At 38.1% G+C, this 16,129-nt stretch overlaps 1 protein-coding gene and 1 long non-coding RNA gene across 5 annotated transcripts in view; both read right to left on the bottom strand.

Moving 5' to 3' along the window:
- The window catches only part of KCNIP4 (potassium voltage-gated channel interacting protein 4), a 1,058,683-nt gene that overhangs the window by 771,147 nt on the left and 271,407 nt on the right, over nucleotides 1-16,129 (bottom strand). The window lies entirely within an intron of this gene.
- Nucleotides 7,120-8,470, bottom strand: LOC111773023 (uncharacterized). Its single transcript, XR_002807230.2, has 2 exons — nucleotides 8,386-8,470; nucleotides 7,120-7,243 (listed from the first exon to the last, which is right to left on the bottom strand). It is a non-coding gene; the product is annotated as an uncharacterized lncRNA (long non-coding RNA).

Raw genomic sequence — 16,129 nt, 5'->3', positions numbered from 1 at the left:
AAGAGGAGGACTAGCAGCAGATGTTAGCTCAGGGCTAATCTTCCTCAAAAAAAAAAAAAATGGCAGTACCAAAATCTTTGGAAATCATATTCATTTTTCACTGGAATCTTAGAAAATAATATCTTTCTCTCCTTTTATATATGAAAGGGAAAGTATAAAATCTAACACAGGCATTATGTTTCAATTGAGGAGGAACACTGAAGTAGAAGATTCTTTGACGTTGTAAATTGAATGTCACCTGTCTTCTTTACCTCATATTCTTCCCACTTAATATACTGTCTTACAGGGAATGACTCTAACATGCGAATGACTTCATAAAAACGTGAATATACTGAAATTCACTGAGACGAGTTTCCCTCCTGCTAACTGCAAAATGTCTAACTTTATGACAAAGTAACTGAAAGAATGTGGCAATTAAGCCATGCTCACATGACGCAGGGCTCAATATATTTTTTTAATCAAAATAATTTGAGGTTCCAAATTACTAAGCAGCAAACCAAGTGTTTTCAGGGACATTTTGAATTTTTAAGTAAATGATCATGGCTTTGTTGGTTTTCCCATGCTAAGCACAAAAATAATGATGATACTGATGATGGTAAAAATAATAATAATAATAGACATTAAACAATGTGGACCCGCAATACTACTTAACTGTTCTGTACTTCCATTTCCACATCTACAAAATTCAGATAATAATAAAATGTAAACCTCCACGGAGTGTGTTGAATAAGTAAATTAATAAATTTGCCACACTTGGCACATCATAGGTGCTATCAGGATGTCTGTTATTACTATCATCCCATTAACAAAACCTCGAGTGGTGGGTGTGTTGCTCTTCCATTTGGGAGTTATAGAAGCTGAAACTTGGCAAGGTTAATAACTCTCCCGAGTCCATGCAGGGAGACATCATGCAACTTGAATTTAAATCTCAGTCTGCTAACCCCATGAGCTCTTGTCCTAACTCAGAGCCCTCTCTTTGGGGAAATGAAGGAAGCTGGCTGAGGCACCCACTCGCAGCAAGCACTACCAATGACCTTGACAGAGGAGGTCCTGAACAAAGGCTTGGCTTTCTGCTCTCCTTAAGTCAGTTTAGTAGACAGAGAAGTTATTTTTGACATGCCTTTCAGTTAAACGTTAAAACTGCATGCTTTAGGTGTTTTAAAACTGAGCTAACAGCCAAACTCTCAAGCATTCCAAAGACTAAATGATAGAAGATGATGAGGATTGTCAATAGCCAACAACGAAGCTGAAAAATTACCATCTCTGTGATACAACAAATCATTATAATCCCCAAATACCAATTTATAAAGCCGGAGTGATCAGAGCTGTCAGGGTCTGTTCATCTTAGCCCTCTCTTGGTCTGCAGTGAATAAGTGGTTGGTTAGGCCGGCGAAAGCCTTTGACCCATAAATGAGGGGTTAGGGTTGCCAGATTTAGCAAACAAAAATACAGGCTGCTCAGTTAAATTTTAATTTCAGATAAACAATAAATACTTTTCAGCATTTGTATGTTCCAAATGTTGCATGGGGCATATTTATACTGAAACATTATTTGCTATTTACCTGATATTCAAAATTAACCAAGTGTCCTGGATTTTACCTGGCAACCCTAGCAGGGGCCTACGTTTGAAATTCCCCTTCCAGGGCTGATTACCTAAGGAAAGAAGTTGTTATGGACTGAATATCTGTGCCCCCGTCCTCCAAATTCATATATTGAGGCTCTAACCCCCAATATGATGGTATTGGAGATGGAGCCTTTGGGAAATAATTAGGGTTAGATGAGGTCATGAGGGCAAGGCTCATGAGGGGGTTAGTGCCCTTTTAAGAAGAGATATTAGCGAGCTTGCTCTTTGTCTTTGTGTGCTCACAAAGAAGTGGTCACGTGAGCAAAGTTTTCCTACAAGCCAAGAGCAGAGGCTTCAAGAGAAGAAACCTACCAGGCTGGCACCTTGATCTTGAACTTTCAACTTCCATAACTGTAAGAAATAAATTTCTGTTGTTTAAGCCACCCAGTCCATGGTATTTTGTTATGACAGCCTGTGCAGACTAAGACAGAAGCACCATGTGCCTTGACTTGGGGCAGCAGTGGCAATCCCGCCTCATTCAACCTTCACCAGTGGTGGTACTAAGCTGTGCGGATAATCTTTCTCTGCCTAAATGCCTTGGGTCCTCAGAAGGTCCAACTCTTATAGGAACTTCTATATGCAAAAGGGGAGTCATATGTGTTCCCTTTTCCTGCCTCACTTCAGACAATGTCTCTCTACATGACTGGCTGCCCTCAGCTTTTATATTTTTTCTGTGCATTTCCAAAACCGGGTTCCATTTTACTTTTCCCAGACCGCATTCTTCCAGGTTCTAGACACTGTTGTACAGTGTCTTCATTACAATAATCCCAACAATAATGGATTTAGATATATAAAGCCCTTGCCTACCCACTTTCAACTCCTTTCTCTGTTGCCCCTTGAATGTTATTTTTACCCGACAGTGCGGTTAGTGAATCCAGGCAAGACTGAAAGCAATTACCCTAGTCTTGTGACTGGATGCTGAATTCCAATTTTCTTTTCCATTTCAGAAAAAGGTTTGCCATAGAACTATTTGAAAATTCAGCCTAGATTTACCAAATTCTTTGACAAATTTTGTGCGCAGCCTCTAAAATCTCCACCTTATTAAATAAACTTTCCCAATGACTTTAGCACACACATATTCATATAGACCTTTAGGATTTTTACACTTCAGTCTTCACTAGGCAGTTAGCTCTTGGTTAGAAGCTAAAGTTTTTGATTGTCTCCCATTCCTGACTTCTTTTTTCCCCAATCCAAACTAATTGTCTCTCTCTCTCATACACACACACATGCACACACACACAAACACACACAAAAGGATTATTAACTCTTACTTATTTTTCATTCATCTTTAAACATAATTAGGATGGTGCCAAACATGTAGCAGTTGCTCAATACATCAGCTGTTGATTGTTTTCTGACAGTAACCTGAATTATGATCAATTCTTTGTTTTTTAAGATTTTTAAATTTTTTTTCCTTTTTCTCCCCAAAGCCCCGCAGTACATAGTTGTATATTCCTAGTTGTGGGTTCTTCCAGCTGTGGTATGTGGGATGCCACTTCAGCATGGCTCAATGAGTGGTGCCATGTCCGCGCCCAGGATCCGAACCAGCGAAACCCTGGGCCACGGAAGCCAAGTGCGAGAACCAACCACTCTACCATGGGGCCTGACCCCCATGATCAATTATTTTTGATTTGTGCAAACGTTTCCAAGTTTTACCCTCCTATTAATTTAAGAGAAAAATAAGAGAAAGATTTTGCATGGAAAAATTGCAATTAATCTCAAGGAATGTCCCATAAAATACTCACAAAAGCCTAATATAAAGAGAATTGTGGTTTCTGAACTTTACTTTAGGCCTCCTGCATGTTGATCTTTTCACTCCAAAGCTGATTTCATTTTGGCGCTTAGCTTGTAAGCACAGAATAATTTGCTTGCTTGGATTGTTGTTGGGTCTAATAAGCGTTGGTTGTTAATAAAACCTTTTCAGAACATGATAATGGCTTAGGAAAAGTACATTTATATAGTAAAACTTGAAAGGAAATGATTCTTGAGAGGAAAAGCTTTCAGAATTATGCACAGAATGAAATTTACTCAACTTTTAAAGATCCAATGGGAGAGAATATGTATGCAGTTATGCTTGTTTAACTGACTTGGGCTGAACTTTTCCACCCAAAATAGATATATTTTACATAAGAATGCTATATATTGGCTTATTATAAGTTGCCTGAGCTTACTGTAAGTATTGCTTACTTTACTTCATTTCAAATTCATTACTGAATTCATGGCTCCTTTGTGCTTTTTTAGAAAAAGATATTTCCCCAATGGATGCATTTTACTTCCTTCCAGCCTGCTTTTTTACCTCCTCAAAATTCTAAATTCTGACTATCAAACATGATTTAACGAGCTGAGAGTAGGTGTGTTCCTTCTCTGTGATGACCCTATGCCCTGTGCATACAGCTGTCCTGCTGAGCTGCAATCACCATTCTGGCTTTGCTTGGCTGTATCCCCATTCTAAACCATGAGTTTCTCAAAAGCAAGGCCCAGCTGTTTTTCCTCAACATGCATGAGTCTTAGCACGTAGCTGATACTTGATATATGTCCAATACACAATCAAACAAACAAATAGGGACTTTACAATGATCATGATGACCCAGGCACTCAGAATACTAGAGGCAGTACAAGAAAGTGATTGAGGGCAAAATGATCCCAGCAGACAGGTTTCCTGGCCTTAAATTCCCATGGGAAACATTTCATTCCATTTAAAGGAATATCACCTTGAAAAGTCCTGTTATTTTTCTGGCATTTGATATGCTTTTAGGCTAAACATGGTTATATCGAGCCACTGTGCTCCTTTGATTAAAGTAATTTCTATGACAATGGAACAGAAACAAATATCCCCCTGTTAATATAATGTCACACAAGGGTAACATTTTTAAGTAAACAGAAAATTCCACTATACCAACTCACCATTGATCTCGATACTGTAATAATTACATTATTATCCACTTACATTTGATCAGCACTTGCAAGTTTACCGTATTTTTTCACATAAACTATCTTATTTAAAATGGCAAGTAGCAGGAATATGTGTTTTGGGGGGAAATCTGAAGTGCAGAATTATCAAAATTAGAAAGGCAAAGAGTTCCAATTGACCTGAAATAATAAAACTTCATTTCCTCAATGCCTCCCCAAGGTGTTATGCAGGTCACAGGTCAGAAAAGAAAGCAAGCCAGGAGAGCTGACGTGCTAAAGGGATTTATCAGGAGGGTTAGTCCCCAGAGCAGTGCCGAAGAGAAGCACAGACTGGAAATAGAGAATTTATTTTCAAGGAAGACATATTATATCAGTAGCTGTCACAATGAGACTTCTGAGTTTAAGCACCCCTAAAGAATAACAAATCAATGATCGACTCCATCAGATGTAACTGATCATATTGCATCACTCAGGCTAATATACCAGAAAATTATCTGGGGGAATTAAGTAGCCTATTTTCACGGCTCCTTAAGGAAGCAATAATACTAACTACTCTCAAAGCAACAAAAAGGCTGTCAGCTGCAGGCGCTTTCATTTGAAATGTCCTTATTTGATATCCTGCTAGAATCTAAATCACTCCTAGTGTTCTTAGCCTAAATATAGCATGAATACTAGAGGGTTTTGTTATCATTTCTTAATTAGCAGAAAATGTCCTTTTGTGAATGGTGACATCAGGAATAACTTAAAAAAATCTCCTTTAAATTTGGAAGCAAATGGATACCTATAGAGAATTTAGAGAGCAACATTTCTGTTCTGGGTCCTGTCTGGCACAGCACACTATATTCCTGAGCAGTTCCTACATGACAGTTACTAGTGCTTTGATGTCAGAAAAATATATGTTTCTTTTAGATACCTTTCACACTCAGTCTCCCTTCACCATCATCACCATATCCATCTTCCTATTGCCCGAATCTTCATCAGAACTTACATTGCTTGCTTACTCTGTGCCAAGCACTGGACTTATTTGTCCATTCCTTGATTCTCTTGGATTAGTATCAAATTATCAAATGTTTGGTTTATTGCAATCATTTCCTTATTGCAGTTCCTCAAACTTCTCTCCTCACTGCAGATAAAACGATTAACAAACAAACAAACAAACATGATTGTAAACCTTTCTTTTCTTTTCTTTTCTTCTTTTGAGGAAGATTGGCCCTGAGTCAACACCTGTTGACAAGCTCCCTCCTTTTGCTTGAGGAAGTGTGGCCCTGAGCTAACATCTGTGCCAGTCTTCCTCTATTTTGTACGTGGGATGCCTCCACAGCATGGCTTGATGAACGCTGTGTAAGGCTACACCTGGGATCCGAACCCACGAACCCCAGGTGGCCGAAGGGGAGTGCACAAACTTTGTTATACTACTGGGCTGGGCCCTACACCCCTTATTTAAAATCCTTCAGTCATGCCCTCTTCATTCATCCAATAAATATTTGCTTCCTTACTAGGCTCCATGCACTTGCAAGAAAGAGCCCAAACTTCTTGACATGGCATGAAAGATGTTTCTGGTTTCGACCTAAGGCATCAAGTACCATCTTCTGCTATTCTCACATCTACATTTCAGAAATAACAAATCCCCTACAGTTTCCTGAACACAATGTGCTGTTTCACACCCCCATGTCTTTTCACATGCAGCCTGCTCATTCTGAAATGTCTTCAGTCTCTAGTTCACGTGGCAACCTTCAACTCAGCCTTCAGAGCCTGCTGCCATATTACCCTGTGAAGCCTTGCTTGCTATCTTCAGGAAGGTAAATACATTACTTCTGTATCTTATCAATGCCTTCCTTACTGCTCACATCACAAGTTATGCATTCATTTGCCACATGTTTATTTCACCTACCAAAACATGAGACTCAAAGCCATCAACTCTGTGGTATTTATCTTCATATCCCTGGAATCCAGTACCAAACCTGCTTCAGACTATACACTCAATAAGCATTTGTAGATTGAATAAACATACTTTAGAGAAAAAGCTAACATTTCAAATATATAAGCCATGTTTTCATTTGGATTGCTCAAATTTTTAACAAAACAAAACATCCCACCATCATGTTTGATCATGCCATCTCCATAGGTTGTTATTATGCACTTCAATTTTATACAGTAGACTCCCCCAATTCAATTTTATTATACCTCTGAGAGTATCATCTGCCTAATTTTCTGTTTATTTAAATAGCAAAATCTTACTAAAAAGAGAGTAATTACGCAAACATTAGCTAAAGGATGATCTATCCAACAGGTGCTTTGCAAAAAATTATTTTCTTCTTAGTTTTAAGAGGTAAGTCAATATCAATTTCATATTTAAGATGCAAACTTGGACTCATCCACACCAATTGGAAAACTGGATGCAGTTCATTCTATAAATACCTCATAAACTGACTTTTTATATTCCCCTAATAGGAATATCTCTTTAAACACTTTCCACAGTTTCACTTTATGCAAAACCCCTTGCAACTTTCTCTCAGAATACTTCCTCAATCCAGGTCAGACGAAGTCAATTCAACTCTTTCTCAAGTGTCCATCTTCTGGACCAATTGAATTCCATGGTATTCATGTTTTATTTAGGATAAAGCCCTCCAAATTTTCCAACTCTTAAGTAGTCATTCCTTCCATCTGCTCAGTTCAAGTGAAAATGTATTTTCCTCTGACACTTTTCGCCTGGAAGGTCAAATAGGGAAATATAATGAAAAGCAGTATTCCATCATCTATACATCTACCCACCATCTGTTCATTTAACAAACATTTGAGTTGCCATTTCAAACCATTATTCCATTACAATTTCTCAATAACTTCCCATCCCTTAAGATTGATGCCATCTTATATCAGCCTTTCTCCATTGTTGTCCTGTCACTAGAAACTCCCTAGACCTTTAATGACTTTAGGACATGGATCATTTTCCTTTCTTTCTCATCCTTTTTTATATCCTTGTTTATGTGAGTTTTCACAGTAATGACTCCTCTAACATGTGGATTCCATGCTTCCTGATGTCCTGCATTATTGCTACACTTTACTTATACCAGCCTATACTTGAAACTTGCAAAATACACTCTTTTATCACAATCTCTTAACATCCCCTTTACAATGATCTCCTCTTTTCCTTTCATGCAACTTCTCTTCTATTGAAACTAAGTGTTATCCATTCAATAAATATCTACCCAAGGGCCTACAATGGGCCAGGCATCGTGCTAGGTTCAAGACATACCAGTAGAGTAAGGTAGGAGTCCTGTTCTCATAGAGCTAAAAACTAATAAAAGAGGCAGACAAGAAAATTCACTATTACCTGAAGGTCAGATAAGTGCCACAAGAAGAGTGCTGAGAGGAGGTAATGAAATTCCAGAACAGAGAAACACCAATTAGATATTTTGAGAACATCCTTAAAGACCTTCCAAGTAAGAACTTCCATGAAAGCACTAACTATAAAAAGTGCCCCCTGTTTGCATAAACTTTATTGCCTATAACACACATGATCATTCATTGTAGTTATTGTTATTACAAGATTTATATCTATTCCTAAATGTTAAATTCCTCTAGCAGATTGATTTAACATTCTTTGGATCACAGACCTTTAAAAAGCTTACACATAGTTATTTGATAAATTTATACCTATCCATTTTGTAAGCACTTTTGCACAATCTCCCTCACCAAAACCCTCTAAAGGTGGAAATTTGTTATACGTATTTTATTTAAGAGGAAACTAAGAATTAGCAGCTACGTAATTGGCCTGTTTACTTAGCTAGTACCTAGTAGACCTAGATTAAACTTAGGTGTGGTAGAGACTTCTAGCTGTTCCTGAAGATTACCTTTTGTTTCTTCCTGGACACACAGCTGGGTAACATTTCCCAGCCTTCAGTGCAGTTGGCGTTGGCCAGGAAACTGAGTTCTAACCAACGGAATGGAATGAGTGAACCAATGAGTGAACATGATAAGTGACACTTCCGGGTTTCTGGCAACAATTACCTACTGCTCTTCCTCTGTGCTCCTTTCCTTTTCCATGTGACTAGGATGTCAATGTCTGACAAATATGAAAGTCAAGTGTTGAAGATGGCAAAGCCACATCACCAGCTTGAATCTCTGAATTACCATATGTTAGAGAGTTACCCTGCTAACATGAACACCGACTTAGACAATTAGGTGAGAGAGGCATAAATCTCTTTGTGTAAAGTTAATAGCAAGGCAGGCTATGTTTACTACTACAGATTAATGTACCTTAGTAAAGGCACTAGGTCAGCATTTCTCAAACATTTTAATCTCAAGAGTCCTTGACACTTATAAAGTTATTGAGGACTCTGAAGAGCTTTTGTTTGTGTAGGCTTTATCTGTTATATTTAGCGTATTAGAATTTAAACCAAGAAATTTAAAATAGATACATATATTAATTTCAAAATAACAATAATAAACTTATTGTATGTTCATATAAATAGCTTTTTGAAAAATAACTATATTTTTCAGAACGAAAAAATTAGTAAGAAGAATGACATTGTTTCACATTTTTGCAACTATCTTTAACGTCTGGTTTAGCAGAAGATAATTAGATTCTCATATCTGCTTCTATATGTATCTGTTATGATATAAGACTTCTTGGAGCTTCTAGAAAATTCTACTGCACATTCATTAGTGAATGGAAATGAAAAGGGAAAAGATCATCTTAGTGTTACTACGGAAGTAGATTTCACTTCTTGAACCACCCGAAAGTATCTCAGGGGACTCCCCACTCTTTCACCAATCACATTTTAAGAACCACTGTACGAGATTCTGACAATAGAATCTCCAATTTTATTCATTATGTACTCAAAATTCTTAGGAAAGCTGTGGATCTTCAAAAAATAAACATAAGCAAACACTTGACACATAATTTTAGTGATTTCATGAATCCCGCATGCTGTAGACTAAATGTCTATGTCCTCCCCAAATTTATGTGGTGAAATCTATTCCCCCAGCTTGATGGTACTTAGAGATGGAGCCTTTGGGAGGTGATTAGGTCATGAGAGTAGAGCCCTTTGGAATAATATTAGTGTTATTACAAAGGAGAGCTCCCAGAGGGATCCTTCACCCCTTCACCATGTGAGGACACGGTGAGAAGACAGCTATCCGTGAACCAGGAAGCAGGCTCTCATGGACAGAGATTCTGCTGGCACCTTGATCTTAGATTTCCAGGCTCCAGAACTGTGATAAATAAATTTCTGTTGATTATCAGCCACCCAGTCTATGGTATTTTGTTATAGCAGCCCAAACAGACTAAGATACCACAAGTGTCATTCAATGAAAATTAAAAACTCTCTCTAGGACAGATGTCACGTCTTTTTCACTTTGTATCTCCTACAATACTGAGAAATATATACCTGATACTTTATATGATTTCAAAAAATGTACACTAGAAACACAAAATATGAGGACTGGAAGGATCCTTAGGGAATATATTGCTCAAATTTCTCATTTTTACATTCAGATTATGCAAACCTGGGAAAGGTAAGTGACTCCTGAAGGTGACAATGAATGTGATAAATAAATGATGTAAAAATAAAATTGCAGTAGGCCAAGTTATTACATTCATTCATTCATGTGAGAGTTATTTTAAAACTTTAAATGATATAAAGCTATACCTTCAAAGAGACAATAAAAGACAAATAGACTTTTAGAATTTTAGAATTTAAGGAGATACAGAAGTCACCTACCCAAATTATCTCACTTGTAAGAAAAAGTTACAGGGTCTCAGAGGGATAAAATTACTTCTCTAAATTCACAAAATGATAAAGGTTTACCAATTCTGGACTGGGTACTATTACCACTATATCATATTGCCTTTGAAATAACTCACATTTTTGTGGCAAATTAATAATTCCCATTTTGAAGCAAATTAGTAAGAAGAGCAATTAGTGTGCTATAGCAAAAAGTAAAAGCAAAAATTTTAGAATATACTGCAATAATCTAGCTCACAAATTTTATTCACTTTTATTCAGCTTCTTCAAACCTAAAACCTAAGAGAGCTGAGGCTGGGAAAATTAGTAATTAAAATTCCATCTTCTCTTGTCAAAACAATATAACACATATATAAAGTTATTTTAAAATAAATTGTTCTGGTAAATTGGTACCTTGACCCAAGTGGGAGGTCGTGGAATCCAGTGCCTCTCCATACTTCATTGAAACTTATTCAAATCGCTGAAATAGATTTTCTGCTCTTGGGAAATGAGCAAATAAATGGCAGCATCCTTTCTAATGGTAAGTCTCGACATTCTTATCAAAGTTCTGTATTAAGTGCCCAGTTACATTAAATCAATCCATTGTTTCCCATCCACATAGACTGCCCAGAGTTCTGGAAAAGAATGGAGGCTGCAAGGAAATCAATCATCGGAATGTGCTTCTTTTACCACATTATGTTGTTGGTTAATTGTGTTTTAAAATAATCTGATATAAATTTGAACTTGAATTCAAGGTCCTTGAAAGAACTATTGCTAAGCAATGAGAAAGTAATATTTTCCTAAAACTACCACTTGAAAATCTTGAAGGAAATGGCTTATCCATAAGGATTTAATATGTTTCCTATTTGAAAAGCTGCAAGGACCCAGGCAACACTGAAAAATGAAACCTTTCTGTTGTACGTTGTACTTAGATACCTGGTGTGAGGTGCACATTTTTTTCCTGCTGAGCGGCAGACAATGAGATGTAATATTGACATTCTTTCTGAATCCTCCAGGGTCTACAAAAGAACTCCTCTGTAGAGGTAGAAAGTTCACCTAAGAACCCCAAGAAGGCATATAACCTCAGTCCATCTTTAGATTAGATCTTACTTTTTCTTCCAGCAGAAGCTGGAGAGCAAAGAGAAAATAATTGATTTCTTCATAATGGGCAAATAAGAAATAATGGAAAGCATTACAGATGAATCAAAAACAAAAGCTAAAATTATTCAACACAAAGCAATGGCAACTCCGAAACTTGACAGAATTGTGAATCCGTGCCACTGATACCTGACATCATTCTCCTACAAACACAATGGTGAGTGACTGTCTTTGTGTAGGATATATAGTGACTGACACTTGGGAGGCATTTAGTAATACTGGTTGCTATTATTGTTTTGTTGTCATTACTGGGAGTGACAGTGAAGAGGGGAGCAAACTAGTATATATTGATCAACTAGTAAATGGCAAACACTCGGCACTTTACACCAATTTTAATACTCAATAGTCCTCCAGGTTATGTCTCATTATCTTCAATTTACAGATGAAGAAACAGGTGTGAGAGAATAAATACCTAGGGTAAGGTCACTCAGCTAGTAATTACTAGAACTGTGATTCAAACAGCATAAAAAATTGCTCACATGTATTTATGAAACAATAAGCACTATGCTAAGTGACTTACATGGATTGTCTCATTAAATCTCCTCCGCAACTCTACAAAATAGACCCTGATATTTTATTCACTTTAATGATGACCTCAGAACTCCAAGCTTGTAACTACATTCCCTAGTGCCTGCTAATTTTAATGCCCATGTTCTCTCCTCGACACAACTCAGGGGCAAAACTTTACACTTTTCATTTTCTTCTCTTCCTCTCATCCAATTTCCCAAACAGTAGAACAATATAACACACCAATGCCTTTGGAGGTTCAAAAGATACAATGATAATTTAGCTGAACTGAAAGATCCATTTCAATTGCCAAAGGAAATCCTTTCTAGCAGAATAAAAGAGCTTATAGAGAGTAGAATCACATCCACCTTGATGGATACATGGGTAACAAATTCCCCAATCAGGATCAAATCAAGATCAGTAATAATTCTTCCACAACCCAAGAGATAATCAGTGTAGAGTCAATGAGATCTTAAAAGCAACTCCACATCTTCTAGATTCAGATCTGTTTTAGATGGCTTTCAATGCACTGTTCAAGTTCAAAGATTTCTTTTCCTGGCTGCAATTGGCGCCAGGTCTATTTTTAAGGCATCCTTTGGAAATATAACATAAAACTGTGCAACCATGAAAAAAAGAGTGCAGTCACATCCCGTCATTTCTAATGTTTCCATATTTTTATTACAGTAGTGAAAGCTCTACCTTTACGAGGCAAACTATAGCACGATCTTGGCAACCTTTCCTCAAGCACAAGCACGGTCTCAGACAAGTGACGTTCCTTGGACACCAGAGATTTCAATTTCTGCACTCTGGTTTTTGGAAACTCTGTTCTAGCTTGTTGAAATGGAGGCTTTGACAACCAAACAAATCTGCTGCCAGGAATGCTGTACATTTCATAAAAATGCTCCATCTAAACACACACATTTTCTGTTATAGCCCGAGATGTCTGTTTGGGGGAACATGTGAGACAGACAAAGAATTTCACTACACTTAAAAGAAGGATCCTTGAGCAAGACTCCTTTGGCACAGAAAATAAGTCACTTGTGATAACAGGGCAAAGCTAGAGCTTATAATGTATTCCAGGTATTTTCTTAAACATTAAAAAAAATAAATAACCAAGGGGCTGGCCCAGTGGCGCAGTAGTTAAGTGTGCATGTTTGGCTTCAGCAGCCTGGGGTTTGCCGGTTTGCATCCTGGGTGCAGACATGGCACCACTTGGCAAAAAGCCATGCTGTGGTAGGTGTCCCACATATAGGGTGGAGGAGGATGGGCACAGATGTGAGCTCGGGGCCAGTCTTCCTCAGCAAAAAGAGGAGGATTGGCAGAGATGTTAGCTCAGGGCTCATATTCCTCAAAAAAAAAAAAGTACAAAAGAAAATAACCTCAATTCACTGATGTATTGGTTAATTGTGAGTGAAGAATTATCTTTTTTAAGAAAAGTGAAAATTATGACATGGAATTTGTTAGGCCACTATTATAAATTATTCTGCTGATTGATGGGGTTTTAAAAGAATGTGATAAAAACTTGGACATAAATTTAAAGTCCTTGACAGAACTCTTGCCAAGAGATGAGAAAGTAAGAAGACTTAGATGTTCAAGGTTTTCCAGGACATGAAATGACCATTTGAATACTTTCACCAAGTGCATCTGCTTCTGTTTCTCTACACGGCCAATCAAAGGAAGGCAGCAGGAACAGCTATCCATTAGACTTCATCACATTAAGTTCAAATCACATTGAACTATTCAATTGAAGAAAACTACCAGAAAACTAATTACAGAGCTGCAAAATGGCAATGATAAAAGTGAAGCCCAACAATAGGACAGGAAGCTTCTAAGAAATGGAGACTCAACAAATATAGATAATTGTCAGTGAAGAGAGACAACCTGTACCATTAAATAATTTTGAGAGAAAATAATTACTTTTCTGTCAAATGTTTTTATATTGTATCTCAAAACTCTAGAGTTCTCTTTCATTAACTAGACAAAACTTTAAATGATGAAGCATCTATCGGCAAGAATATTGATAACTTGCAAACAAAATGTCTTCTTGCTTCAAAGATAATATAACCAAATTTTAGGAAATTTTAGAATAAATTTGAGAACTAAAACTTAAAAAATTGTATAACCCATTGTACATAGATGGGAAAATGTCTGTCTCATTTCTTAGTTTATGGGTTCTTTAAGGATTAAACAGAGTACCTTATTCAAATTTGGGAATTCTGCCAGCTGCTGAGTATGCCTATTCCAATTATGTATTCTGGATCCAGGTAAAGTACCACAAGATGGGTTCTATGACGACTGGATCCACCGTGAGATGGACCTGAGTGAAAACTTCACTCATCATATGACCTCCATAAGCCCCTACTCTGACTGGTAAACTACAGTGACATTTTTGGGCTCCTGGAATTAGTGCCAGTTCAGAGCCAGTGTCCAGAAGTCCCTGAAAGACCTGATTATTTCCTTTTTCTCAGTACACAGTCACCCTGGGGAAAGGCCATAGGTCATTTGGGAAGGGATGGGAGAAAGATTAACAATATAAATTTTTGGTAGTATAGCAGAGTCCTTTCTCACGGGGACCTGGCCTTCTCTTCATTCAAGGAGTTCTGAGTCTGTAAACTGGCTCAAGTCTGGGAATTGACTGAGAGACCATAACTCTCTGTTTTTATGGTTCAAGTTGGACTTTTGCTCACTCTTCCACTTATACAGATCAAGTAAGATTTGAGTAGGCTTCCTATTTTTAACTTCTGGGAACACCATGATCAACTAGCCCGTCATAGGTCTCTGTGAGCCAACTATTGTGATTGCTGCTTTACCTCTGCTTTCCATTATGGTAACCACACTCAGCTTGCCTTGGGAAACTGAGTGCCACCACTTGCCCCTGCCACCTGGGAGCCAATTACCCCCATTTCACTTTGGTTTCCCAATTCAGGGGCAGCAATTTTCCTTGTATTTTCTAAGCTACAGAGAAAAGTGATCAGAGACCTCCCCAAGGCTGCTGGTGCTCCCCTCGCAAATTTATTTCTCAAGGTCATGGTGAAAGGTATGTCCTCTGGACCCTCCTAGGGTGGGTGAGCAGATCTTAAATGACAAATCCACTCTAACATTTCATTCTTCTTAAACCCTTGAATCCTTTCATCTATGTATAGCAAAGCAGGTCTAGCATTTCAAGTTAACTTACTGTAGGCCATCTTTCCATCGATGTTCAGTCAACCAACCAAACGAACTGTTAGAGCCCTTTCTAATTCCCTGACCTGCAACATTAAATCTAGAATCTCTGCCTAGTGGGCCTCTTTGGATTTTGGGAGCAACACATTCCTGATTTGGGTGTGATACTCTGGCTCATTTACCAAATGACGCAAAAGCTTCTAGTTTTGAGTGGGGCCCAGAACAAGAGAAGGTTCTGCAACAGGTCCAGGCTTCCATACAAGCTGCTCTGCCACGTGGTTCATATGACCCAACAGATTCAATGGTGGTTAAAGTGGTAGTGGTGGATAGGGATTCTGTTTGGAGTTTTTGGCAGGCACCCATAGGTGAATCACAGCACAGGCCCTTAGGATTTTGGAGCAAAGCTCTGGCATTCTCTGCAGGTAACTGCTCTCCTTTCAGTAAGCAGCTTTTGGCTTGCTATGGGATCTTAGTAGAGAAGGAATGCTTAACCACAGGCCACCAAGTTACCATGTGATCTGAACTAGTTACCATGACCTGGATATTCTCTCATGACACCCCATAAGTTGGGCATGCACAGCAGCACTCCATCATCAAATACTAGTGGTGGATATGATATCAGGCTTGAGAAGGCCCTAAAGGCAAAAGTAAGTTAAGTGAAGAAGTGGCCCAAATGCTCATGGTCCCCATTTCTGCTCCAGCCTATACCTCTGACCTTACTGGGAGTTCCTTATGATAACTTGGCAAAATAAGAGGAAACTTAAGCCTGGCTTACAGATGGTTCTGCACAATACAGCGGTAACACCTAAAAGTGGATGGCTGCAGCACCACAGCCCTTTTCTGGGACATTAAGGACAGTGGTAAGGAGAAACCTTCTCAGTGGGCAGAATTTTGAGCAGGGCACGGGGTTGTTCACTTTGCTTGGAAGAAGCAATAGCCAAGTGTGTGATTATATATCAATTCATGGGCTATGACCAATGGTTTGGTGAGATGGTCAGGGACTTGAAAAGACCATGATTGGAAAATTGATGACAAGAAGTTG

This window comes from Equus caballus, chromosome 3 (assembly GCF_041296265.1).
Source record: "Equus caballus isolate H_3958 breed thoroughbred chromosome 3, TB-T2T, whole genome shotgun sequence".
In the NCBI taxonomy this organism is placed as follows: Eukaryota; Metazoa; Chordata; class Mammalia; order Perissodactyla; family Equidae; genus Equus; species Equus caballus.
The sequence above is the reverse complement of the archived record's forward strand: the minus strand, read 5'-3'. Positions and strand labels throughout refer to the sequence as shown.